At 47.4% G+C, this 25475-nt stretch overlaps 1 protein-coding gene across 2 annotated transcripts in view; it reads left to right on the forward strand.

Moving 5' to 3' along the window:
• The first annotated feature begins 6730 nt into the window (after nucleotides 1-6730).
• SLC5A1 (solute carrier family 5 member 1) overlaps nucleotides 6731-25475 on the forward strand; it is a 145306-nt gene continuing 126561 nt past the window's right edge. Inside the window, exons 1-2 of one of the 2 annotated variants that reach the window (XM_078339114.1) lie at nucleotides 6731-6854; nucleotides 19372-19505. The gene's annotated coding sequence lies outside the window, so the exon portion shown is untranslated. Of the gene's footprint in view, nucleotides 19055-19371; nucleotides 19506-25475 lie in introns of both variants that reach the window. The other variant, XM_078339113.1, reaches the window with a different exon arrangement.

Here is a 25475-nt window from a genome sequence, read left to right on the forward strand (position 1 = left end):
TTTTAGTAGAGACGGTTTCACCATGTTGGCCAGGCTGGTCTCAAACTCTTGACCTCAAGTGATCCTCCCACCTCAGCCTCCCAGAGTGCTGGGATGGCAGGCATAAGCCATTACCCCCGGCCTACGTTTTGAAGTTCAAGCTAATGATCTTGTGAATTAGATCATAGCTCCAATTTAGCAGCTCAAAGAGGAAAAGAGACTTTCTATGGTCACATAGCTGGGGAGTGGCAGAGCATGTCTTTGTGCAGGGCTTCAAGATCCTTTTCATAATGCCATGTTGTCTTCAGACAGGGGCTGAAAGCCTGGCATTCCAGGTCTTCCCTAGTAAGACCTCTTTCTTCGTTGCCAGCCAGACTTTGCTCAATTACCCTCTTTACATTTGCCTTTTGAGCTGGATTAGTCTTTTTTGCTGCCCCATCCGCATCTCCAGGCAATCTGGACCTTAATGTGGTTCTTACTCCTAAACCTTGGAGCTCCTTCACTTCAAAAAGTGAGGTAGTTGGCTGGGCAATGGTGGCTTACGCCTGTAATCCAAGCACTTTGGAGGCCAAGGCGGGCGGATCACCTGAAATTGGGAGTTCAAGACCAGCCTGACCAACATAGTGAAACCCCGTCTTTAAAAAAAAAAAAAAGTGAGGTAGCGCAGTAACAGTATAACTTGAGGTAGATGAAAGTGCCACCGGTTGAAATCCCTCCAGCTGCACCTAGTTTGTTGAGCCTGCTCTCTTACCTTTGCTCAAGCCATTACTCTCCAGTCTGGCTTTCTTCTGTTGCCCTAGGCAAATTCTGTCTATGAAATCCTACCTTCTCATTCAACAGACACATTGAAGAGCTGTTGCTATGGGGTAGACACTGGGCAGGTGGCTGGAGAGACCTTAGTGAATTACACACACAGACCGTGTCTTCAGGGGGCTAACACTCTAGCGTTAGAGTGGGGAAGATACAATAAAAAGATATAAAGTAACTGTGAAAATGTCACTCAGTTCCTCTCCAGGCCTAGCACACAAACTCAGGGTAATGAGTTCATGAATAACTCATTGATTAGAGGCCAGAATTTTAAAAAAGAAATGACTGAAAGGAATCCTTTATTCCCCCACCTAAACCTGAGAGTCATGCAGGCTTGGGCTTGGTTCTAACATCACCTGTCAACTGGTGGTGTGACCTTGAGCAAGTCCTGGCCTCTCAGCAGCCTCTGTAAAAATGAGGTTGTTGCATTTAGTGGTCTCTGGGGACCTTTCCATTTCTGAGATTTTGTGATTTGTATATTATTTTCAACTGCTCTGGGATGGTCCCCTTCCTCTTCCTGGTTTTTTTTCCTATATTCCTCCCCCTCCCCCTTTCCTTCCGCTCTTCACATTTGTCTTTTCTGTATCCGCCCTCAGCCCTCTTCCATTTCCTGGCCAACCCCCAATTCCACCAAGATGGTTACCATGGAAATCATCTCCTGGAAGTGACATCACACATCTCCTAGGCAACCGTTTTCAGGGCAGTGACATCATCTGATCACCATGGTAATCTTGAGAACACTTCTGCAGTGAAATGGGCAGACAGAATTTTTATGTTTTTCTGGAGGTGGAGGGCAATGCAGGGAGAATATTAACAAAAAAAAAAATTCAGGAGTAAGAAGAAAAAGCTTTGAACTTTGTGCTTGTTGGGGGCTAGTGAGAAACCAGTGTGAAACTGGGAAAGAGCAGAAGCTCAGGGCGAACCCCGTTTGCTGGCCAGCCTGACCAACATGATGAAACCCCATCTCTTCTAAAAATACAAAAATTAGCTGAATGTGGTGGTGCATGCCTGTAATCCCAGCTACCTGGGAGGCTGAGGCAGGAGAATTGCTGGAACCTGGGAGGCGGAGGCTGTAGTGAGCTGAGATGGTGCCACTGCACCCCATTTTGAGACATCTCAAAAAAATAAAAATAAATAAATCTTACCTGGCTGTTGTGTGGGACAGGTGGGAAAGCAGTTTGCTCTAGAGAGAGCTTGAGTGGCAGGGACCTATGTGGTGGCTATGAGATTGAGGGATACAGTGGATATATATTTGGGAGGTAGAGTTGACAGGATTTGCCGAAGGACTGAGTCTGAGGGTGAGGGCAAGGAAGGACTCAGACCACTACCCAGGTTTCTGTTGTGAGCAACGTTGGGTGCAGGAGGGATGCTGCTTTTCTTTCATATGAGGCAGAGGTGCAGGGTTGGGCCTAAGGTTAGCAAGAGAGGTGCCTAAGGCACAACATATATATATATATATTTTTTAAATTTTTATTTATTTTTCTTTTTTCTTTCTTTCTTTCTTTTTTTTTTTTTTAAGAGACAGGGTTTCTCCATGTTGGTCAGGCTGGTCTCAAACTCCCGACCTCAGGTGATCCGCCCACTTCAGCCTCCCAAAGTGCTGGGATTACAGGTATGAACCACCACGCCCAGGCAATTGTATTTATTTATTTATTTATTTATTTTATTTTTTTTTGAGACGGAGTTTCGCTCTTGTTACCCAGTCTGGAGTGCAATGGCGCGATCTCGGCTCACCGAAACCTCTGCCCCCTGGGTTCAGGCAATTCTCCTGCCTCAGCCTCCAGAGTAGCTGAGATTACAGGCACATGCCACCGTGCCCAGCTAATTTTTTGTAATTTTAGTAGAGACGGGGTTTCACCATGTTGACCAGGATGGTCTCGATCTGTTGACCTCGTGATCCACCCGGCTTGGCCTCCCAAAATGCTGGGATTACAGGCTTGAGCGACCGCGCCCGGCCCAATTGTATTTATTTTTTAAGAGATAGCGTCTCACTCTGTTACCCAGTTTGGAGTGCAGTGGCATGATCATAACTCACTGCAGCCTGGAATGATCCTCTGACCTCAGCCCCCCAAGTGGCTAGGACTACAACCACAACCAGCTAATTTTTGTATTTTTGCACAGGTGGGGACTTGCTATGTTGCCCAGGCTGGTCTCAAACTCCTGGGCTTAAGCAATCCTCCAACCTAGGCCTCCCAAAATGCCAGGATTACAGGTGTGAGCCACAGTGCCAGGCCTAGGGAACAACATTTAAAGAGGCACACACTCTCAGGGGTGGTCTTAAAAAGGCGTGCCTTTTTAAATGCTGCACGTTGAGAGAAGCAGGTTTTTGGGATTTTTTTTTTAGAGGAATTGGGTGTCATGTCTATTCAGCAGTAATAATAACATTCTTATGTTAATAATATGAGGGCTTTCACTTTTACCAACCCCCTAATAAAAGTGGAGAAAGCATTGTGTGCCAGCTGTGTTACTGTCCCCACAGGATCTCTGTGAGGGGGCTCCCCACTGGACCATCTTACAGATGAGGAAACCGAGGCTCTGATAGGTTCCAGAACTTCCTGAAGGCCCCATGGCTTGCAAGTGGTGGTACCAGGCCTCAAACTCAGGCTTGCAGACTCATGAGCCTATTCTTTTCCCACCACATGATGTTTCACCAGCCTCCCCAGTTTCCTGGTGAAAGGAAGATAACCCAAGAGCCCATAAAGCCCCACGTGCTTTCAGGTTGGCCACCTTGTTGCTCACCGCCATCGAGTGTGCAGAGGAGCAAATCGAGGGTCTAGGAAGTGACGAGAGCCCTCAGCTCAGCTGAGCTTCCTCCTCTGTAAAATGGGAATGTCAGTAATAATTTCTGCCCCATGGGTTTGTGATACAGCTATGTGAGATGAGTAAAGGGATTGATTCAATGCTTCAGTGTAGAATGCAATTAATGAACATGAAGCGCTGTTAGAATTAAGGCAGGGGGGCAAGAGGTGTAGGTTTGTGCATGGCACATGAGCTTGTGGGGTAGAGGCAGGAGAGGCAGGGTACGGGGACATATGGACCAGCTGGTTGCTGAGGGAGAAGCCTCCTCCTCACCAGCTGGTTCCCAGGGACAGCATGCTTTGTAGCTCTCATTTCCAGGCCTACACACCCGAGGCAGAGAGAAGAGGGGGATTAGCAGGCACATCCCTGAAGCTGAGGTCTTGTGGCGGCAGGACTGGTGGAAGGGGCCCTCTGCCCCTAGCTACATCATAGCCGAGCCCTACCAATAAATAACCATGGTTTTGCTAGTGCCTCCAAGTACTGGACCTCAAAAGTCACAAACTACTCAGAGCTTAAAAAGGAGTGAATAGGCTGGGCACGGTGACTCACACCTGTAATCCCCACATGTTGGGAGGCCGAGGCTGGTGGATTGCTTGAATTCAGGAGTTCACAACTGGGTAACATGGCAAAACCCTGTCTCCACAAAAGATACAAAAATTAGGCCTGGTAATTCCAGCTACTTGGGAGGCTGAGGTGGGAGGACCACTTGAGTCCAGGAGGCTAAGGCTGCACTGTGCCAAGATTGTGTCACTGCAATTCAGCCTAGGCAACAGTAAGACTGTCTTGAAAGAAAAAAAAAGGAGTGAATAAACATGAAGATTAGGCCCTGTGACACCCCCCCCCCACACACAATCCCCACCCCCCCACACCCCTTCTTCTTTTTTTTTTTTTTTTTTTTTTTTTGAGCATATTGCCCAGGCTGGAGTGTAGTGGTGCAATCTCACCTCACTGCAACCTCCACCTCTTGGGTTCAAGTGATCAATTCTTGTGCCTCAGTCTCCCAAGTAGCTGGAATTACAGGCATGTACCACCACACCTAATTTTTGTATTTTTAGTAGAGACGGAGTTTCACCATGTTGGCCAGGCTGGTCTCAAACTCCTGACCTCAAGTGATCTGCCCGCCTCAGCCTCCCAAAGTGCTGGGATTACTGCATCCGCCCATACTGCTTCCTTAATGTATTAGTCAGGGTTCAATCACAGAAACTATACCAGTAAGGGGATACATATTAAGAGATTTGTTGCAAGGAGGTGATTTGTGTGATTGTGGGGTTGGGCTAGGCAAGACTGAAATCATAAGTGCAGACTGGAACTCTTGTCAAGGGGTGAAGCTGCTATCCACAGGCAGAATTTCTTCTTCAGGAAAACCTCAAGTCTGACTTTAAGGCCTTTCAACTGATTCTATCAAGCCAACCTAGATGATCTACGATATCTTTCCTTTATGTAAAGTCAACAGATAATGGATGTTGTTTGCATCTACAAAATAACTTCACCAAAATATCCAGTTTAGTGTTGGAATAACTGGGGTGTGTAGTCTAGCCAAGTTGACACAGTAAAAAAGATATCACACTCAGCTGGGCATGGTGGCCCACTCCTGTATTCCTAGCACTTTAGGAGGCTGAGGTGGGAGGATTGCTTGAGGCCAGGAGTTCGAGATCAGCCTGGGCAATGTAGCAAGACCCCATCTCTGCAAAACATAAAAAAATATAAATTCACTGGGCTTGATAGCTATGCCTATAGTCCCAGCTACTCAGGAGGCTGAGGTGGGAGAATCACCTGTGCCCAGCGGTTTGAGGCTGCAGTGAACTATGATCATGCCACTGTACTCCAGCCTAAGTGACAGAGTGAGACCCTGTCTCAAAAAACAAACAAACAAACAAACAGGTCAGGTGGGTCTCTACCCATTAGCCAGGCATGGTGGCACACACCTGAAATCCCAGCTACTCAGGAGGCTGAGGCTGGAGAATTGCTCGAACCTGGGAGGCAGAGGTTGCAGTGAGCCAAGATCGTGTCACAGCACTCCAGCCTGGTGACAGAGTGAGACTCCGTCCCTCAAAACAAAAACCAAACCAAACCAAACAAACCAACAGTGGAACACTGTTTTACCTATATTAGAGCACTTACTACATGCCCCATGGTAAGTGATTTCCATGCAGCATCTCAGTTAATTCAAAACATCCTGTGACACAGATATCCTGCTTGTCCCTAATTCTACAGGTAAGGAAATGGCCTCAGAGAGGTGAGGAGAAGCCCACAGTCGCGTGGTGTGGTGCACCTGTGTTCTGAACATGTCACTTGCTATGGCTTCTCCCTGTGAACCTCTTTACTCTGCCTGTCTCCTTGTCCTAGGGACAGAAGTTAGGGTTTAAAACCCTTTGGGACGTCAGGATGTTTCTGCCACTCCGGACCTTAGTTTTTTCCCCCTAAGTGGCTCTGAGTTTGGAAGGGAGGCAGCATTCACGTACGACTTTCTCAGGCCTGTGCTGGCACCTAGGGGTTTCGAAGGTGCTCGCCATGCTCCAGACCGGCCACCTGGCAGGCAGGTGAGTTTGCAGAGCAGCGGGATACGGGGGATGCGGGGGAGGGAGCAAGTGGGGCTGAGGGCTATTTCTGGGCCTAGTTACAAATAATGCAAATAGCATCCGCTCTTCACCTGCCCACTCAGGCCTCCCAGAATCCTTTAGCATTTCTGGGGATTAAGAGGGTGGTGAGGTTTTCACCCCTATCACGTCTGCTGCCGGCCTGGTGCCTAAAGGTCCGGCCATCAGCCGCACCAGCGGGTCCCGGGAACCGTCGGGATGCCCAGGCTGCCAGGGGGTCTAAGGGGAAACTGGGAGTTTCTTTCACCCCATCAGTCCACGGGATAGGTCTGCAGCGCGACTCGGCTCTCGCTGGGACTCGCCCACTCGGACCGGAGAAGAGGCTCAGGGGGCGAGCCAACGAGACGGAAAAGAGGAGTTGCGTCCCAGGAAAGGGGATGCGGGGGCTCCAGCAGACGCTGCAGGCCTGGTGCCTAAAGGTCCAGCCGTCAGCCGCACCAGCGGGTCCCGGGAACCGTAGCCCCGCCCCTGCACCCGTAGCCCCGCCCCACCAACTACCCCGCCCCCTGCCCTTCCCCTCCCCTTCCTCTCCCCCGCCCCTCCCTTCCAGACGCGGCCACGAGGCGGCGCCGTGGAGCCGCGCAGGGGCTTGGGCGATTTCTGAGGTAGCCGCGGCAGCCGGGCTCCAAGCGTTTGGTTGAGGCGGCGGTTAGTGGCGGGAGAGGCCACGCGGTGAGTTGGCTTAAGGCAGGCGGCAGGTGGAAACCGAGGCTGAGAGGCACGCCCTCGCCGCCATCCCGCAGCAACTCCCGTGCAGCCGCTCATCCTGTCAGCCGGACTCACACTCCTCCTCCATCAGTCCCTCAGATAGTCCTAGCGTTTTCTTCGTTCTCTCTCTCCCCTCCCTCCTCCTCCCCCGTCCTCCAATCCCTTCTTCTTCTTCCCCCTCCCCCTCCCCCTCCCGATCCCCTCCCTCTTCCCTTCCTTCCCTTCCCTCCCCTCTCCCTCCTCTTTTCCCCTCACTCTCCCCCTCTCTCTCTTTCCCCTTCTCCCCCCCTTTCTCTTTCCCCCTCTCCCCCCTTCTTCTCTCTCTCTTTCTCTCCTTTTTTCTGTGAGGGATCTCCTCGCTCTGTTGCTCTGTCGCCCAGGCTCGAGTGCAGTGACGTGATCTGGGCTCTCTGGGCTCACTCATCTTGGACATCGTGGGCTCAAGGCTCAGGAGATCTTCCAGCCTCGGCCTCCCAAGCACGGGGATCACAGGCGGAGCCACCGTGGCCGCCCGCCCGTTGAGGTTCCTGCCAGGTGGTCACCTGGCCATCGCAGTGCCCTTGTGTCCCTGCAAGCAGGGTACATGGGGCTTGGGGAGGGGAGGGACTATGTGGAGCCCAGGCCTTGCTTTTTCTGTTTTTTATTATTTTTATTATTAAAAAAAAGTTTGTTTTTTTTGAGAGGGAGTCTTGTTCTGTCGCCCATGCTGGACTGCAGTGGCTCAATCTCGGCTCACTGCAACCTCCACCTCACTGGTTCAAGTTCTCCTGCCTCAGCCTCCCAGGTAGCTGGGACTATAGGCACCTGCCACAATGCTGGGCTAGTTTTTTTGTACTTTTTAGTACAGATGGGGTTTCACCATTTTAACCAGGATGGTCTCCATATCCTGACCTCGTGATCCTCTCACCTCAGCATCCCAAAGTGCTGGGATTACAGGTGTCAGCCACTGCGCCGGCCTTTTTTTTTTTTGGAGTCTTGTTCTGTTGTCCAGGCTGGAGTGCAGTGGTGCATTTTTGGCTCACGGCAACCTCCACCTCCTGAGTAGTGGGATTACAGGCACTCACCACCATGCCCGGTTAATTTTTGTGTTTTTAGTAGAAATGGGGTTTCAGTATGTTGGCCAGGCTGGTCTTGAACTCCTGGCTTCAACAGTCTGCCCGCCTCGGCCTCCCGAAGTGCTGAGATAACGGGTGTGAGCCAGCATGGCTGGTCGCTTTTTCTGTTTTTGGTCAGAGTTACTGGCCAAAGGGCCTTGGTTTTTCCTCTTAGGATCTCACAGGCCCTTAGAGGGCAGAGAGGACAAGACACTGACCTGCTCCTGAGGTGATGCTCAGCGGGCACAGCTGTTCCTGGAGCAGACAAGCAGCAGTGAAGGGCCAGAGCCCTGGCTCTCAGCGGCTGGACTGTGAAGTGCTTTATGTTCAGCCCTTCCCTGCCTGAATAGGACCAGAACGACTGTGGGGTGGGCCTGATCCACTGACTGCCTTCTATGTCAGAGCTGGCAGCATGGGGGCCCAGATCCGGGACCTTCCAGGAGGTGCCAGGGCAGTGGGACCCGGCCCTGAGCTGGAGAGAGCATTCCTGGGCTGGTTGTGGCAGTGCTTCTGCCTCACTTTGTGTGCTTGTGCAGGTCACTTCACCCAGCCCTCGGTGTCACCATGCACAGCTCTCAGAAAGGGGAGACAGCCTGGGCATGGTGGCTCACACCCATAACGTCAGCATTTTGGGAGGTCAAGGTGGGAGTATCACTTGAGGCCAGGGGTTCAAGGCAACTCAGTAAGACACCATCTCTAAAAAAAGAAAAATTAGCTGGGCATGGGAGGCTGAGGTGAGAAGATGAGGCTTGAGCCCAGGAAGTGATCAAGCAGTGATTCTTGACTGCACTCAGTGGTGCATTTGATTGCACTTCTGCAGTCCAGCCTGGTGACAGAGTGAGGAGACCTCTCTCAAACAAACAAACAAAATCCCCCCAAAACCAAAACCTGCTACCTCCTTCCCTGCCCTGCCCAGTACTGTGGGGCTGGAATTATAACCGTGGAAGTGAAAGCACAGGTGTGAAGAAGTTACAACCTGACTGTGGTTTTCCTGATGCAGGGGAGGATGAATGGAAGAAAGAAATGAGAAAAAGCAGGGGTGGCCTGAACTCCTGGGCTCCAGGAGACACTGTCTGTTACCTTCACCCACAGGAGCCTGGGGTTCTGGCCTTGGCTGTGTGACCCTGGACCTGTCCCTGCTCCTCTCTGGGCTTTCGCAGCAGTGAAGAGCTCAGGTTCTTTGATCTCTAAGGCTTGAGACTTGAGTGGAAGGGGTTTCTTTTTTTTTTTTTTGGAGATGAAGTCTTGCTCTGTCACTCAGGCTGGAGTGCAGTGGCATGATCTCAGCTCACTGCAACCTCTGCTTCCTGGGTTCGAGCGATTCTCCTGCTTCAGCCTCCAGAGTAACTGGGATTACAGGCGAGCACCACCATGCCCAGCTGATTTTTATATTTTTAGTGGAGATGGGATTTCACCATGTTGGCCAGGCTGGTCTCGAACTCCTGAACTTGTGATCTGCCCACCTAGGCCTCCCAAAGTCCTGGAATTACAGGTGTGAGCCACTGTACCCAGCCATGAGTGGAAGGGTGTCTAACAGAAATTTTGGGGCCATCCTGTTCAGGGTGGAAGAGCTAAGCTGTCTAGTACAATAGCTATGAACCACGTGTTGCTGTTGAGCACTTCACATGTGACTTCACATGTTGAGCACTTCAAATTAGCTGGACATGGTGGTACACATTTGTAATCCCAGCTACTTGGGAGGCTGAGGCAGGAGAATTGCTTGAACCCAGGAGGCAGAGGTTGCCTAATTTCAGGTGTGCCCAAGGACATTGTAGAACTCTGCCTAGCCACAGTGTGAGGTTGGGGAACAGACTTCGTTGCTTTTTGGCTTAGTAAGTGGGAACACTGAAGTCCCTGGCTGTGTGCTCAGCACAGTGTGGTTGGGATAGGTACTGGGGATGGTGGGAGCTAGGTCAGAAACCTTCCCTCAGCCCAACCTGGGTGGACTCCTGGGACCCTTGGTGGGAGGAGGGGTCATCAAAAGAGGGGAGAGAGGGAGGAGAATTGGTGACACTCAGGTGTATACACTGTGGACAACTATCCTCTCTCTTTTTGCCTCAGTTCTGCCCCTTTCTTTGAAGCTGGGGTCCCCAGCTCACATCATGCCTAGGCAGCCTCAGTGTTACAGTGAGGTGGGAGCTATAGCACCTGGAAGTCAGAGGTGACCAGGGAAAGGCAGGTTTTTTTGTAGAGACCTGGTAGGATACTTCCAGGAGATTTTTCTGGGCAGGGCTGAGAGGTCCCAGGAAGAGTTGGTTATTCATTCACAACAAGTATTTATTGGACACCCACGACATGTCAGGCTTTGTGCTAGGCAATGAGTGACAAGAGTGAACTGTACAGACATTGACCCTGTTTATGGAATACAGAGTCTAGAAGTGGTGATAAGGGCAGTTGGAGAAGACAAGAAAGTATATGAATTGGTTAAAATCACAATTGTGGTGTATGCTATGAGGGTAGCAAGGAGGGTGCTAAGATAGAGAACAAATCAGGGCATTCTGGGAGGGCTCTCTGAGCAGGTGACACTTAGCCTACCTGAAAGAGGAGGAGCCAGCCATGAGATGGAGTGTTCCAGATAGAGGGAGTAGCATTCATCTACTCACTCACTCAGGCATGTGTTACTCTGTGCTGCATTCTGTCCTATTTGCTACAAAAACAGAGGTGAACCGGGCGCGGTGGCTCACGCCTGTAATACCAGCACTTTGGGAGGCCGAGGTGGGTGGATCATGAGCTCAGGAGTTTGAGACCAGCCTGACCAACATGGTGAAACCTCATCTCTACTAAAAATGCAAAAATTAGCTGGGCATGGTGCTACATATTTGTAATCCCAGCTACTTGGGAGGCTGAGGCAGGAGAATTGCTTGAATTCAGGAGGCAGAGGTTGCAGTGAAAGAGATTGTGCCACTGCACTCAAGCCTGGGTGACAGAGCGAGTTTCTGTCTCAAAGAACAAACAAGCAAAAATACAAAACAGAGATGAACAATACAGGAGAAATGCTTTCTGTCATGGAGCTTATGTTCTACTAGAAGAAGACAGAAAGCAAATAACCAGTTAGATAAATATTATCAGGAAATGATGATTGCTATGGAGAAAATAAAAAGATGATGGGCTAGCAAATGACTAAGGACGAAGGGACTGTTGCCGGTAAGGTGGAGAGGGAAGCCTACGCAGAGACCCGAATGATAAAAATGACCCAGCCATGCTATGGTCTAGAAGAAGGGCGTTCCTGAGAGAGGGACCAGGGAGTGGAAACAAGTTCAGCCGATTTGAGGCGTATGGCTGGTGGGAGAGTGATGGGCAGTGAAGTGCAGTGAGCAAGTTGTGGAGGGTGTGGCAAAGCTAGTCATGGAGTTTGGATTTTATTAGAAGGCATCAGGAAGCTGGTGGAGGGATGTGGGTAGGGGAGTGGCACAATCCCTCTGGCTGCTCTGTGTGGATGTGGAGAGAGCAGGTGAGAAGGTAGGATTGAAACTAGTTAGGAATCATTTTGTAGTCCAGATGATGGTGACCTGAACTGGGGCAATAGCAGTGGAGATGGACACAGGTGAACAGATATATCTATGGGCGGAATTGACAGGACTTTATGACTGTTTGAATGAAGGAATATGTGACTCTTTGGATTTTACTTCCAGCAACTGGATGGATTGTTGTGCCATTGACTGAGTTGGAGTGGTTTTTGGGAGATAAGTTTTGGGGAAGAAAATACAAATGTGGTTTCGATGACCTTACAGAGATTTCTATAAGACAGGAAAGTGGAGATGACAAGCAGGAAGCTGGTTCTCTGAGCCTGGAGCACAGGGAAGAGGATTGGTCTAGAGATAAATTTGGTTCAGGGCATGGGCAGCTCTGGTTAGGCCCACAGAGACAGTACTGTTCAAGACACAAACACTAAGCTGTCAGCACAAACACTATGCTCTCCAGCACAGTAGCCACTAACCACATGTGGCTGTTGGGCACTTGACATGTGGCTTGTCTGATTTCAGGTGTGCTGCAAGTACAAAGTGCACACTAGATTTTGAAGAGTTAGTATGGAAGAAAGAATATAGAATATCTCACTAATAATTTTTATATTGGGCCAGGCACAGTGGCTCACGCCTGTAATCCCAGCACTTAGGGAGGCTGAGAGGGGCGGATCACGAGGTTAGGAGATCAAGACCACCATGGCCAACATGGTAAAACCCCGCCTCTACTAAAAAATACAAGAGTTAGCCGGGGGTGGTGGCATGCACCTGTAATCCCAGCTACTTGGGAGCCTGAGGCAGGAGAATTGCTTGAACCTGGAAAGTGGAGATTGCAGTGAGTCGAGATTGCGCCACTGCACTCCAGCCTGGCAATAGAGCAAGACTCTGTCTAAAAAAAAAATTTTTTTATACTAATTATACATTGAACTGGTTTGTATGTACTGGGCTACATTGAATACATTAATAATAATATTATTATTTTGTAGAGATGGGGTCTTACTATGTTGCCTAGGCTAGTTTCAAACTCTTGAGCTCAAGTGATCCTCTTGACTCGGCCTCCCAAAGTACTGGGATTACAGGTGTGGACTACTGTGCCTGCTCATAAAATAAATGTATTATTAAAATTAATTTCACCTGTTCATTTTTACCTTTTCAATTGTGGCTCTTGAAAATTAAAATCACATTTTTTTGTTTTTGTTTTTGTTTTTTAACACAGCATCTCACTCTGTTGCTCAGGCTGGAGTGCAGTGGTGTGATGTTGGCTCACTGCAGCCTCTACCTCCTTGGTGCAAGCAATTCCCCTGCCACAACCTCTGAGTAGCTGAGATTACAGGTGCGTGCCATCACATCTGGCTAATTTTTTTTTTTTTTGAGTCGGAGTTTCGCTCTTGTTACCCAGGCTGGAGTGCAATGGCGTGATCTCGGCTCACTGCAACCTCCGCTTCCTGGGTTCAGGCAATTCTCCTGCCTCAGCCTCCCGAGTAGCCGATATTACAGGCACGCACCACCACGCCCAGCTAATTTTTTGTATTTTTAGTAGAGATGGGGTTTCACCATGTTGACCGGGATGGTCTTGATATCTTGACCTCGTGATCCACCCACCTCGGCCTCCCAAAGTTCTGGGATGTATTTCTAATGTTCTATAAGGTAGGGATGGTGGGGTGTCATCGGGTGTGGCAGATCAGGGCACCAGGGGGCAGCAGTGGTTAGGAAATTGAGAGGCATTTTGATGAAGACAACCTACGGGAAACCCAGAGTAGGGGTTGGCCCAGCTCTCTCTGGCTTCCTTTCCTGACACCTTGTCAGAGCACAACCATGGCACATCCCCTTGGACTTTCCAACCCTGTGGCTATCTCAGTGTGAGTTGAGGAACAGACAAGAGGGGTCCCCACGAGATGGTAGTGTGAACCACTTGAGAAGTTGCTGGTACTTCAAGTCCTGATCTTGTTCTCTTCCTTTAACCCCAGCTGACATCACTGTGCTAGGGGAACATTTCCACCCCTTGGGCTGAGCAAGGTATGCCAACCAACAGCTGGGTAGTCAAGGCAACCAAGGCAATAAAGCTCACAGAGCTTAATTTATATGAAATAAATGTGGCTCTAACTGGTTTTCATCCATTATAATTCTAAACATCATGTTCAAATTGCCTGTAGTGTTTCTAGTTGGCAGGAAAACTGCCATTAAGGAAAAAGGAGCAGCGGCATGATTGGGGGTGAAACTGAATCCACTTCACTGGGTTTGGTGTGACTTTTGTGAGTGCCACTTTGTGCCAGATGCTATGCTGGGTATGTTGGGTTGTTGACTATGCAGTCCTCAAGGAATATATGTCTATGTGCTTTAATACAGGGAGAAATGTGTAGAGGGATAAATAGAGGCCCGTGAGAGCTCCAAGGAAGTGCAATTAATGCTTGTGCATGCGTGTGTAAAACTTTGAACTCAGAGGGGGTGCCAGGTAGCATCGGAGCAAAGAGAAAGGATTTAGCCATGCAGTGGAGGGGTGGAGAGTGGGTTTTGCAGGCATCAGGACAGAGGAAAGGACATGACTCAAGGAAGGACAGGGAGATTTGTTTGGCTGTGTGAAACAGGGTCCTAGGAAAATAAAGATGGTGCCAGATCTTGAGAGGCCTTGGTTTCCAGGTTAAAGAAATCGGCCAATTCCAACTTTATTATTTCATTTTATTTTCTCTCTTTCCATAACTCAGAGAAAGAGATTGGACTTTGGATTGTAGGTACTTAGGAGCTTTTGAGGAGGGACTGAGCTGGATAACACTATGCTTAGAAAGAGGAAATCATACAGTGCTTCAGTTTTCATGGAAATAAAACAAAATATATATAAAAAAGGAAACCATTTGCCTGGAGCTTTTTGGTGCTCAGAGGGCAAGGTAGGAGAGGAAGATGAGCTTGTGTTTTGAAAGCAAGGAGGTAAAGAGCCCCTCTGGGTACAGTGAGTTGACAAATAAGGCAGAGTGGTAGAGCAGTTAAAGGTATTTATTTTGGGAATGGAAATACCTAGATTTGAACACTAATCCTATAATTAATTTAATTTAATTTTTTGAGATGGAGTCTCACTCTGTCCCCAGGCTGGAGTGCAGTGGTGCGATCTTGGCTCACTGCAACCTCCGCCTCCCGGGTTCAAGTGATTCTCCTGTCTCAGCCTCCTGAGTAGCTGGAACTACAGGCACCCACCACCACACCCCGCTAGTTTTTATATTTTTAGGAGAGATGGGGTTTTACCATGTTGGCCAGGATGGTCTTGATTTCTTGACCTCGTGATTCTCCCGCCTCGGCCTCCCAAAGTGCTGGGATTACAGACGTGAGCTACAGCGCCCAGTCTAATTTTTTTTTCTGGTAATAGCTTTCTTGAGATATAATTCACATGTTGTACAATTCATCCTTTGAAGTGTACAATTCAATTGTGTTTAGTGTGTTTATATAACCACTACTATAATAATGTTACTTTTTAAAAGTAGAGATATTCACATACCATAAATAGAGATACAATAAAACACACCATTTTAAAGTGTTCAATTTAGTGGTTTTTGGTATATTTATAAGGTTGTGCAACCATCACCACAATCTAATTCCAGACTATTTTCATCACCGCAGAAAGAAATCTTTACCCATTGGCAGTTGCTCCCCATTCCGCTTCCTCCCAGTTCCTGAACACCACTGATTTACTTTCTGTCTCAGTGGGTTTGCCTATTCTGGGCATTTTCTATAGATAGACTCATATAATATGTAGCTTTTTGTGTCTGGCTTCTTCTACTAAGTATAATGTTTCCAAAGTACATCCATTGTGTAGCATGTATCATTACTTCATTTCTTTTTATTGCTGAATAATATTCCATTCTATGGACAGACCACTTTTTGTTTATCCATTCATCAGTTGATGGACATTTGGCTTGTTTCCACTTTTTGGCTATTAGGCTATTATGAATAATGCTGCTGTGAACATTCTGTACGGGTTTTTGTGTGGATATATGTTAAACATTTTTTTAAAAATTATGTATTTCATGGAGCTTTTATTCCTTAGACAGACAAAAAAAATATGTATTTCAAGAGACAGGTCTCACTTCGTTGCTCAGGCTGGAGTGCAGTGGCATGATCATAGCTCACTGCAACCTCGAACTCCCAGGCTCACAGGATCCTCCTGCCTCAGCCTCCTGTGTAGCTGGGGCCATAGGCATGCACTACCATGCCCTACTAATTACAATTTTTTTTTTTTAAATAGATGGAGTCTCGCTCTGTCACCCATGCTGGAGTGCAATGGCGAGATCTCGGCTTACTGCAACCTCCACCTCCCAGATTAAAGTGATTCTCCTGCCTCAGCCTCTCAAGTACCTGGGACTATAGGCATACGTCACCATGCCCAGCTATTTTTTGTATTTTTAGTAGAGATAGGGTTTCACCATGTTGGCCAGGCTGGTTTCAATCTCCTGACCTCGTGATCTGCCTGCCTTGGCCTCCCAAAGTGCTGGGATTATAGGGGTGAGCCACAGTGCCCAGCCAAAAAAATATTTTTGAAACAGGTCTTGCTCTCTCACCTGGGGTGTGTTACACTGATGTGACCATGGCTCACTGGAGCCTCCTGGGCCCAAGTGATCCTCCCATCTCAGTCTCCCAATGCATCATCACACCTGACTAAATTTTGTATTTTTTGTAGAGATGGGTTTCATCATTTTTCTCAGGTTGGTCTTGAACTCCTGAGCTCAAGTAATCCATCTGCCTTGGCCTCCCAAAGTGCTGGGATTACAGGTGTGAACCACTGTACCTGGCTCCTTAATTTTTTTTTTTTTTTTTTTTAGAGATGGGGTCTTGCTATGTTTCTCAGACTTGCCTTAAATTCCTGGCCTCAAGTGATCTCTTGCCTTGGCCTCCCAAAGTGCTGAGATATGCATAAGCCACCATGCCCAGCTCCCATTTTTATGTTGGAATTATTTTTTTGTCTTTTTATATTTGAATTGTGGGAGTTCCCCCCACCACTGAGATGGAGTTTCGCTCTGTTGCCCAGGCTGGAGTGCAGTGGTACAATCTTGGCTCACTGCAACCTCCACCTCCTGGGTTTAAGCAATTCTTCTGCCCCAGCCTCCAGAGTAGCTGGGATTACAGGCATGCACCACCATGCCCAGCTAATTTTTGTATTTTTCGTAGAGATGGGGTTTCACCATGTTGGTCAGGCTGGTCTTGAACTCCTGACCTCGTGATCTGCCCGCTTTGGCTTCCCAAAGTGCTGAGATTACAGGCGTGAGCCACTGTGCCGGGCTGAAATGTGGGAGTTCTTAATGTATGCTATATACTAGACCCTTACCAGGGATATGATTTGCAGATATTTTTGTTATTCTGTGGGTTGTCTTTTCACCTTTTTCATAGTGTTCTCTGAAGCATAAAATCGAAAAAATTTTGATGAAGTCCAATTCATCTATTTTTTCTTTAGTTACTTGTACTTGAGGTGTCGTAGCTAAGAAACCAGGAAGGTTTACATCTATATTTTCTTCTAAGAGCTTAATGGTTTTAGCTCTTACATTTAGGTTTTTGATACATTTTTAGTTAATTTTTGTATATGGTATGGGTAGGGGTCTACTTTATCCTTTTATTTGTGGATATTCAGCTGTACCAGTACCATTTGTAGAAAATGCTATTCTTTCTCCATTGAATTTTCTTGGCACCCTTTTCTAAGATCAGTTGCCCACAAATGTATCCCTGCCACTTTTTTTTCAATCCTGCTCCTTCTATAACCTACCACTTTTTAGCTCTGTGATTTAAGCCTCAGTTTTCTCATCTGTGAAATAACAATAATATCCAGGACTGACTCACCCATCAGGCACAAGAGGCTCAATATTCTAGGTCCCATGATACATAAAAATGTTTTAGTTATTTTTTGGCCAGGCGTGGTGGCTCACGCTCGTAATCCCACCACTTTGGGAGGCCAAGGGAGGCGGGTCACTTGAGGTCAGGAGTTCGAGAGCAGCCCGGCCAGCATAGTGAAAGTCTGTCTCTACTAAAATATAAAAATTAGCTGATGTGGTGGCATGTGCCTGTAGTCCCAGCTACTTGGGAGGCTGAAGCAGGAGAATTGCTTGAACCCAGGAACAGAGGTTGCAGTAAGCCAAGATTGGGCCATCCAGGCTAGAGAGCAGTCTTAATATATAATAATATTACATACTATTAAGATATTATTATTATTATTATTTTGAGACAAAGTTTTGCTCTTGTTACCCAGGCTGGAGTGCAATGGCGTGATCTCGGCTCACCGAAACCTCCACCTCCTGGGTTCAGGCAATTCTCCTGCCTCAGCCTCCTGAGTAGCTGGGATTACAGGCACGTGCCACCATGCCAAGCTATTTTTTTTTAATTTTTAGTAGAGACAGGGTTTCACCATGTTGAGCAGGATGGTCTAGATCTCTTGACCTTGTGATCCACCCGCCTCGACCTCCCAAAGTGCTGGGATTACAGGGATGAGCCACCGCGCCCGGCCTTATTAAGACATTATTAAATACACTTATATCAATGCAGCTGTAAAATAGAATTTTTAGTGTGTGTGTGTGTGTGTGTGTGTGTGTATGTCTGTATGTATCTATCTATCTATCTATATATGTATTTTTTTTAATAGAGGGAGGAGCCCATAAAGGCAATGCTGTCTCAGACCCACAAAAATCCTACTATGGCTCTGATGCTATCTGTCTCTCAGGGTTATCATGAGGATGCAATGTGATAATCATGTCAAATCCCATGTGCTGTTCTGGTCCATAGTAGGCCAGCAGTATGTGGTCAGTATTTATGGAGTAGCTGAGAGAATCTCCCTCAGAAGCCTAGGCCCCTTTAGCAGGAGAGCAGTGGGGAGCTTTTCTGTCTCACTAGCACCTTGGCAGGCTGGTGAATTATTGACTGTGCAAACCCATGAAGGAACCACTTAGTGAGCTCAAGGGAAGGTCAGTGCTAAGGACTGGCCCTCTGCCCCAGTTTCCTGCTCTGACACCTCTAAGGGTTCAGGGGCACCTGTGGCCTCACCAGTCAGAGAGACAGTTGCCGAGGTGGAGAGGAGAGAGTCAATGGAGGGTTGCTGTGCCTCAGCGCCTAGTGGAGTTGGTAAAGCTCCCTAGCTGCAACTCCCTGCCTTTGTTAGGCAGAGACCTGGTGTCCTCCTAGGTGGAGAAGATGAGTAACTTAAATGGCTCTGATAGCCAATGTTATAGCCAATGTTCTTTTTTTTTTTTTTTTTTTTTGAGGCAGGGTCTCACTCTGTCACCCAGGCTGCAGTACAGTGGCACAATCTTGGCTCACTGCAACCAATATTCTATCTATCTATCTATCTATCTATTTATTTAGAGTTGGGGTTTCACCATATTGATCAGGCTGGTCTCAAACTCCTGACCTCAAGTGATCCACCTGCCTTGGCTTCCTGAAATGCTGGGATTACAAGCGTGAGCCTCCATGCCCAGCCCTTTTCACTTTTTAAAAAATAAATTAAGATGAAATTCACACAACATAAACTTAACCATTTTATTATTTATTTATTTATTTTGAGATGAAGTCTTGCTCTGTTGCCAGGCTGGAGTGCAGTGGCACGATCTCGGCTCCCTCAAGCTGTTCTCCTGCTTCAGCCTCCCAGGTAACTAGGACTATAGGTGTGTGCCACCATGCCCAGCTAATTTTTGTATTTTTAGTAGAGACAGAGTTTCACCATGTTAGTCAGAATGATCTCGGTCTCTTGACCTCGTGATCCGCCCTCCTCAGCTCCCAAAGTGCTGGGATTACAGGCGTGAGCCACTGTGCCTGGCCCATTTTATTTATTTAGTAGAGACGGGATCTTGCTTTGTTGTCCAGGCTAGAGTATGGTGGCTATTTACAGGTGTGATACCTCTACTGATTAGCACAGGATTTTTGACCTGTTCAGTTTCTGACTTGGGCCTGTTCACTCCTTCTTAGGCCACTGGTGGTCCCTTGCTCCTGGGAGGTCACCATATTGATGTCAAATTCAGTGTGGATACCTGATTGGCGGAGTGCGCTATAGCCCAGAACTCATGGACTCAAGCCAGATTCCCAAGTCCCTGTGACTATAGGTATGCACCAGAATGAACCATTTTAAAGTGTATGATTAAATGGCATTTGGTACATTTATGACATTATGCAACCATTACCTCTATGTAGTTCCAAAATATGTTTATCATCCCAAAAAGAAACCTTATACTCCTTAAATAGTCACTTACCGTTCCTCCTTTGCCTCAGGTCCTGGCAACCACTCATCCGCTTTCTGTCTCTATGAATTTGCCTACTCTGGATATTTAATATAAATGGAATCAATACATGACCTTTTGTGTCTGGCTTCTTTTACTCAGCATAGTTTTTAAAATTATTTATTTATTTATTTATTTATTTATTTATTTTTTTTTTTAGAGATGGGGTTTCACCATGTTGGCCAGGCTGGTCTCAAACTCCTGACCTCAAGCAATCCACCCACCTCGGCCTCCCAAAGTGCTGGGATTACAGGTATGAGCCACTGTGCCCAGCCAATATTTTTTTTTTTTTTTTTTTTTATTTATTTTGAGACAGAGTCTTGCTCTATTGCCCAGGCTGGAGAGCAGTGGCGTGATCTCAGCTCACTGCAACCTCTGCTTCCTGGGTTCAAGTGATTCTTGTGCCTCAGCCTTCCGAGTAGCTGGGATTACAGGTATGTACCTGTACATGTGTTTCATGTGCTTGTTACCATTTGTTCACCATGCTCAGCTAATTATTATTATTATTTTTTGATACAGTGTCTCACTCTGTTGCCCAGGCTGGAGTGCAGTGGCATGATCTTGGCTCACTGCAACCTCTGCCTCCTGGGTTCAAGTGATTCTCCTGCCTCAGCCTCCTGAGTAGCTGGGACTATAAGCATCTGCCACCACACCCAGCTAATTTTTTTATATTAGTAGAGACGGGGTTTCACCATGTTGGCTAGGCTGTCTCTAACTTCTGACCTCAGGTGATCTGCCCACCGTGGCCTCCCAAAGTGCTGGGATTATAGGCGTGAGCCACCACACCTGACCTTGTTTGTATTTTTTTTTTTTTCTTTGAGACAGAGTCTTGCTCTGTCTCCAGGCTGGAGTGCAGTGACGCAATCTTGGCTCACTGCAACCTCTGCCTCCTGGGTTCAAGCGATTCTTCCACCTCAGCCTCCCAAGTAGTTGGGACCACAGGGGTGTGCCACCACGCCTGGCTAATATTTTTGTATTTTTAGTAGAGATGAGGTTTCACTGTGTTGGCCAGGATGGTCTCGATCTCTTGACCTTGTGATCCGCCCACCTCTGCCTCCCAAAGTTCTGGGATTACAGGTGTGAGCCACTGCACCCGGCCCTTGTTTGTATTTTTAGTAGAGATGAGGTTTCACCATGTTGACCAGGCTGGTCTTGAACTACTGGCATCAGGCTACCCTCCTGCCTCAGCCTCCAGAAGTCCTGGGATTACAGGCATGAGCCACTGTGTCTGACCCAGAATAATGTTTTCGAGGTTCATTCATACTATAGCATGTATCAGTTTTTTTTAGTAAGTTGAAGAATAGTCCATTGTGTGGAATGTACCACATTTCGTTTATTCATTCATTAGTTGAAGGACTTTTGAGTTGTTTCCACCTTTTTGTGGTTGTGAATAGTGGTGCTATGATCATTTGTATTCCAGGTGTTTAAATACCTGTTTTCAATTCTTCCTTGTATATATGTAGGAGTGGAATTGTTGGATCGTAGGATTACTCTCTGTTTCACATTTTGAGGAACCTCCAGACTGTTTTCTAAAGCAGCTATTCCATTTTACATTCCCACCAGCAATGTATAAAGTTTCTCCATATTATCATCAACACTTATTATTATTATTTTGAGACAGGGTCTTGCTCTGTTGCCCAGGCTGAAGTGCAGTGGCACAATCATGACTCACTGCAGCCTTGATCTCCTGGGCTCAAGCAATCCTCCCACCCCAGCCTCCTGAGTAGCTGGGTCTATTCTACCCCAACATGGCATACAGCACCATGCCCAGCTAATTTTTTTTATTTTTTGTAGAGATGGAGGCTTGCTGTGTTGCCCATGCTGGTCTTGAACTCCTGAGCTCAAGTGATCTTCCCACCTCAGCCTCCCAAAGTGCTGGGATTACAGGTGTGAGCCACTGTACCCAGCCATTGTTTGCTTTTTTGACTATAGCCATCCTAGTGGGTGGGCAGGCAGTGGTATCTCATTGTGGTTTTGATTTGTGGTTTCAATTTGTATTTCCTGGTGGTTTCAAATTTGTATTTGGGCATGGTGGCTCATGCTTATAATCCCAGCACTTTGGGAGGCCAAGGTGAGCGGATCACCTGACATCAGGAGTTCAAGACCAGCCTGGCCAACATGGTGAAACCTTATCTCTACTAAAAATATAAAAATTAGCTGGGCATGATGGTGGGTACCTGTAATCCCAGTTACTTGGGAGGCTGAGGCAGGGAGGATCTGTCTCAAGAAAAAAATTGTATTTCTATAATGATTAATGGTGTTGAGCTTCTTTTCATGTGCTTGTTACCATTTGTTCTGCTTTCTTTTTCTTTTCTTTTTTTTTTTTTGAGACAGAATCTCGAACTGTTGCCCAGACTGGAGTGCAGTGGTATGATCTTGGCTCACTGCAACCTCCGCCTCCCAGGTTTAAGTGATTCTCCTGCCTCAGCCTCTCAAGTAACTGGCCAAGTAGCTGGGACTACAGGCATGTATCACCATTGCTGGCTAATTTTTGTACTTTTTTTTTTTTTTTTTTGAGACGGAGTTTCGCTCTTGTTACCCAGACTGGAGTGCAATGGCGCGATCTCGGCTCACCGCAACCTCCACCTCCTGGGTTCAGGCAATTCTCCTGCCTCAGCCTCCTGAGTATCTGGGATTACAGGCATGCGCCACCGTGCCCAGCTAATTTTTGTATTTTTAGTAGAGACAGGGTTTCACCTTGTTGACCAGGCTGGTCTTGATCTCTTGACCTTGTGACCCACCTGCCTCAGCCTCCCAAAGTGCTGAGATTACAGGCATGAACCACCGTGCCCGGCTAATTTTTGTACTTTTAGTAGAGATGGGGTTTCACCATGTTGGCCAGGCTGGTCTTGAAATCCTGGTCTCAGATGATCTGCGTGCCTCGGCCTCCCAAAGTGCTGGGATTACTGGTGTGAGCCACCATGCCTGGCCTGTTCTCTTTTCTTGAGCAGAATCAAGCCCTGTTTGGAAGCCAGGTTGCATAGAATGGTGTTATAGAGGAGTTTCTTAGATGTGCCTGTGGTGTCATCTGAGATTCTTTTGATCTAATTATCTATCAGTCCCAATAAGAAAACCTTGCCCCAGGAGACGGAGGTTGCAGTGAGCCAGATTCATGCCACTGCACTCCAACTTGGGTGACAGAGTGAGACTCTGTCTCAGAAAAAAAAATAAAATAAAAGAGAAAACGTTGCCCTGTAGGAATCCCCTACTCTGAGCAACAGCTAGCCTCAGATGTTAAATATGCAGTCTAAGTGCCCTCTCTGCTTCATGTGTTCTGCAGACCTTTTCTAGCTGGCCTTATCCCAGATCTTGCCTGAGGTCTTGTATCTTTCCTGCTGGCCATAGCATTCCCAAGGAGTAAAAATATGTTTTCGGGAGCTCTTCTCTTTTGCCCTGACAAATTCCTTATTGTTTGTTTACCTGGAACTTGCCCACTGTAGCTTCTGCCCACTTTGGCCTCACTGAATTCTTCTCTCTACTTCCTACTCATTCCTGGTTATCTCAGATTCTTTAGCCTCTAATGTTTTCTGGACTCTGCCTCTAGGTCCTGGTTGACTCTCCCTAGTGGACTCGGTTGACAAACTTTCCAGCATGGGGGCCCCTGCTGTTCTGGAACAGCTAGAGAGAAGGGCAGGAGGCTGGCTTCTCTGAGGGTGTTGGGGTGGCAGATGATTCATACTTCACTTCTCACCAGAAGTGGTGGGGAGGTCTTTGGAGGATCCTGGCTCTGGAGAAGGAGGGGGTTGCCATGCCAATCCTTGTGACAGGAGCATAACAGTGATAAAAACCCGAATGTCATTTGTGAGGTTCAAAGTCCTGGTCTAGTTTGGGCTCAGGGTTTTTTCCTTTCTGCAAGATGGTTCTCTTTTTATTCCATCTCTTGCTCACTCTCTGACTCACTGACAATATACATTTACTGAGTGCTGACTCTGCAAAGCCCTGTCCTGGGCACTGAGACTAAAAGGCTCAGCATTTGAGCCTCTCTTGGTCTACAGAGCTGGACAGATAAACACATAAATGCAATATGATGTGATATGTGTGATAGTTGGGGTTTGTATGAAGGCAGTGGGAACCCAGCTGAAGTAGGAATCATTTTGCCTTGAGAGAAAAAAATGGGTAGCTTGAGCCGCAAGGAAAAGGTGACATTTGAGCTGGGTCTTGTTGGAAGAGAGACTGACATAGGGGAGAAAGGCATTCTAGGTAAAGGAATCAGGTTCTTCAAATAAACTTGGCTCAAGAGTAATTTAGGGGGAAACTCAGAAGCCACTGCGTTTCCTTTCATGTGTCTTTCTCCGTAACTACATTGGGAACACCTTGAAGTTGAAAGACCCAGTCTAAGGCCAGGTGTGGTAGCTTACGCCTATAATCCCAGCACTTTAGGAGGCCGAATTGGGCGGATCACTTGAGCCCGGGAGTTTGAGACGCAAAATGGTGAAATACCATCTCTACAGAAAAAAAAGTAGCCAGGTGTGGTAGTGCACACCTGTAGTCCCAGCTACTCAGGAGTCTCAGCTGGGAGGATCACATGAGCTCTAGAGGTTGAGGCTGCAAGTGAGCCAAGATCATGCCACCACACTCCAGCCTGGGTGGCTGAGTGAGTAAGACCCTGTTTTCTCTGGCCCAGACCCAAGACTTCTCTTGTCTTCTGTGTAAGTTCATATCTCCTCTGTTTCCGATGTAAATGACTGATGTGATAAAATCACTCATGTTTTGTGTTATTGGGAACAAATGGGTAATTTATTTTTATTTAATTTAATTAATTTATTTATTTTTGAGATGGAGTTTCGCTCTTGTTTACCCAGGCTGGAGTGCAATGGCGCGATCTTGGCTCACCGCAACCTCTGCCTCCTGGGTTCAGGCAATTCTCCTGCCTCAGCCTCCTGAGTAGCTGGGATTACTGGCATGCGCCACCATGCCCAGCTAATTTTTTGTATTTTTAGTAGAGACGCGGTTTCACCATGTTGACCAGGATGGTCTCGATCTCTTGACCTCGTGATCCACCAGCCTCAGCCTCCCAAAGTGCTGGGATTACAGGTGTAAGCCACCGCGCTGGGCCATTTATTTTTATTTTTATTATTTATTTTTTTGAGATGGAGTTTCGCTCTTGTTGCCCAGGCTGTAGCGCAATGGCATGATCTACACTTACCTCAACCTCCACCTCTTGGGTTCAAGTGATTCTTCTGCCTCAGCCTCCCAGTAGCTGGGATTAGAGGCATGCACCACCATGCCTGGCTAATTTTATATTTTTAGTAGTAGAGATGGGGTTTCTCCATGTTGGTCAGGCTGGTCTCAAACTCCCAACCTCAGGTGATCCTCCCACCTTGACCTCCCAAAGTGCTGGGATTGCAGGTGTGAGCCACCATGCCCAGCCTATTTTTTTTTTTTTTTTTTGAGATGGAGTCTTGCTCTGTTGCCCAGGCTGGAGTGCAGTGGTGCGATCTCGGCTCACTGCAACCTCTGCCTCCCGGGTTCAAATGATTCGCTTGCCTTAGCCTCCTGAGTAGCTGGGATTACAGGCACGCGCCACTACACCTGGCTAATTTTTGTATTTTTAGTAGAGATAGGGTTTTGCCATACTGGCCAGGCTGGTCTAGAACAACTGAGCTCAGGTGATACGCCTAGCTTGGCCTCCTAAAGTGCTGGGATTACAGGTGTCAGGCACCATGCCCTACCTGGGTTAATTAATTTAATAAATGATTTATTCACCTAGCATTAATTTAGGCTTAGTATGTGCAAGACATAGAAAAGATTATAGTGTGTTGCTTAAAGGAACAGGCTTAAAATCAGAATCACTGG

Source organism: Callithrix jacchus, chromosome 1 (assembly GCF_049354715.1).
Source record: "Callithrix jacchus isolate 240 chromosome 1, calJac240_pri, whole genome shotgun sequence".
Taxonomy (NCBI): Eukaryota; Metazoa; Chordata; class Mammalia; order Primates; family Cebidae; genus Callithrix; species Callithrix jacchus.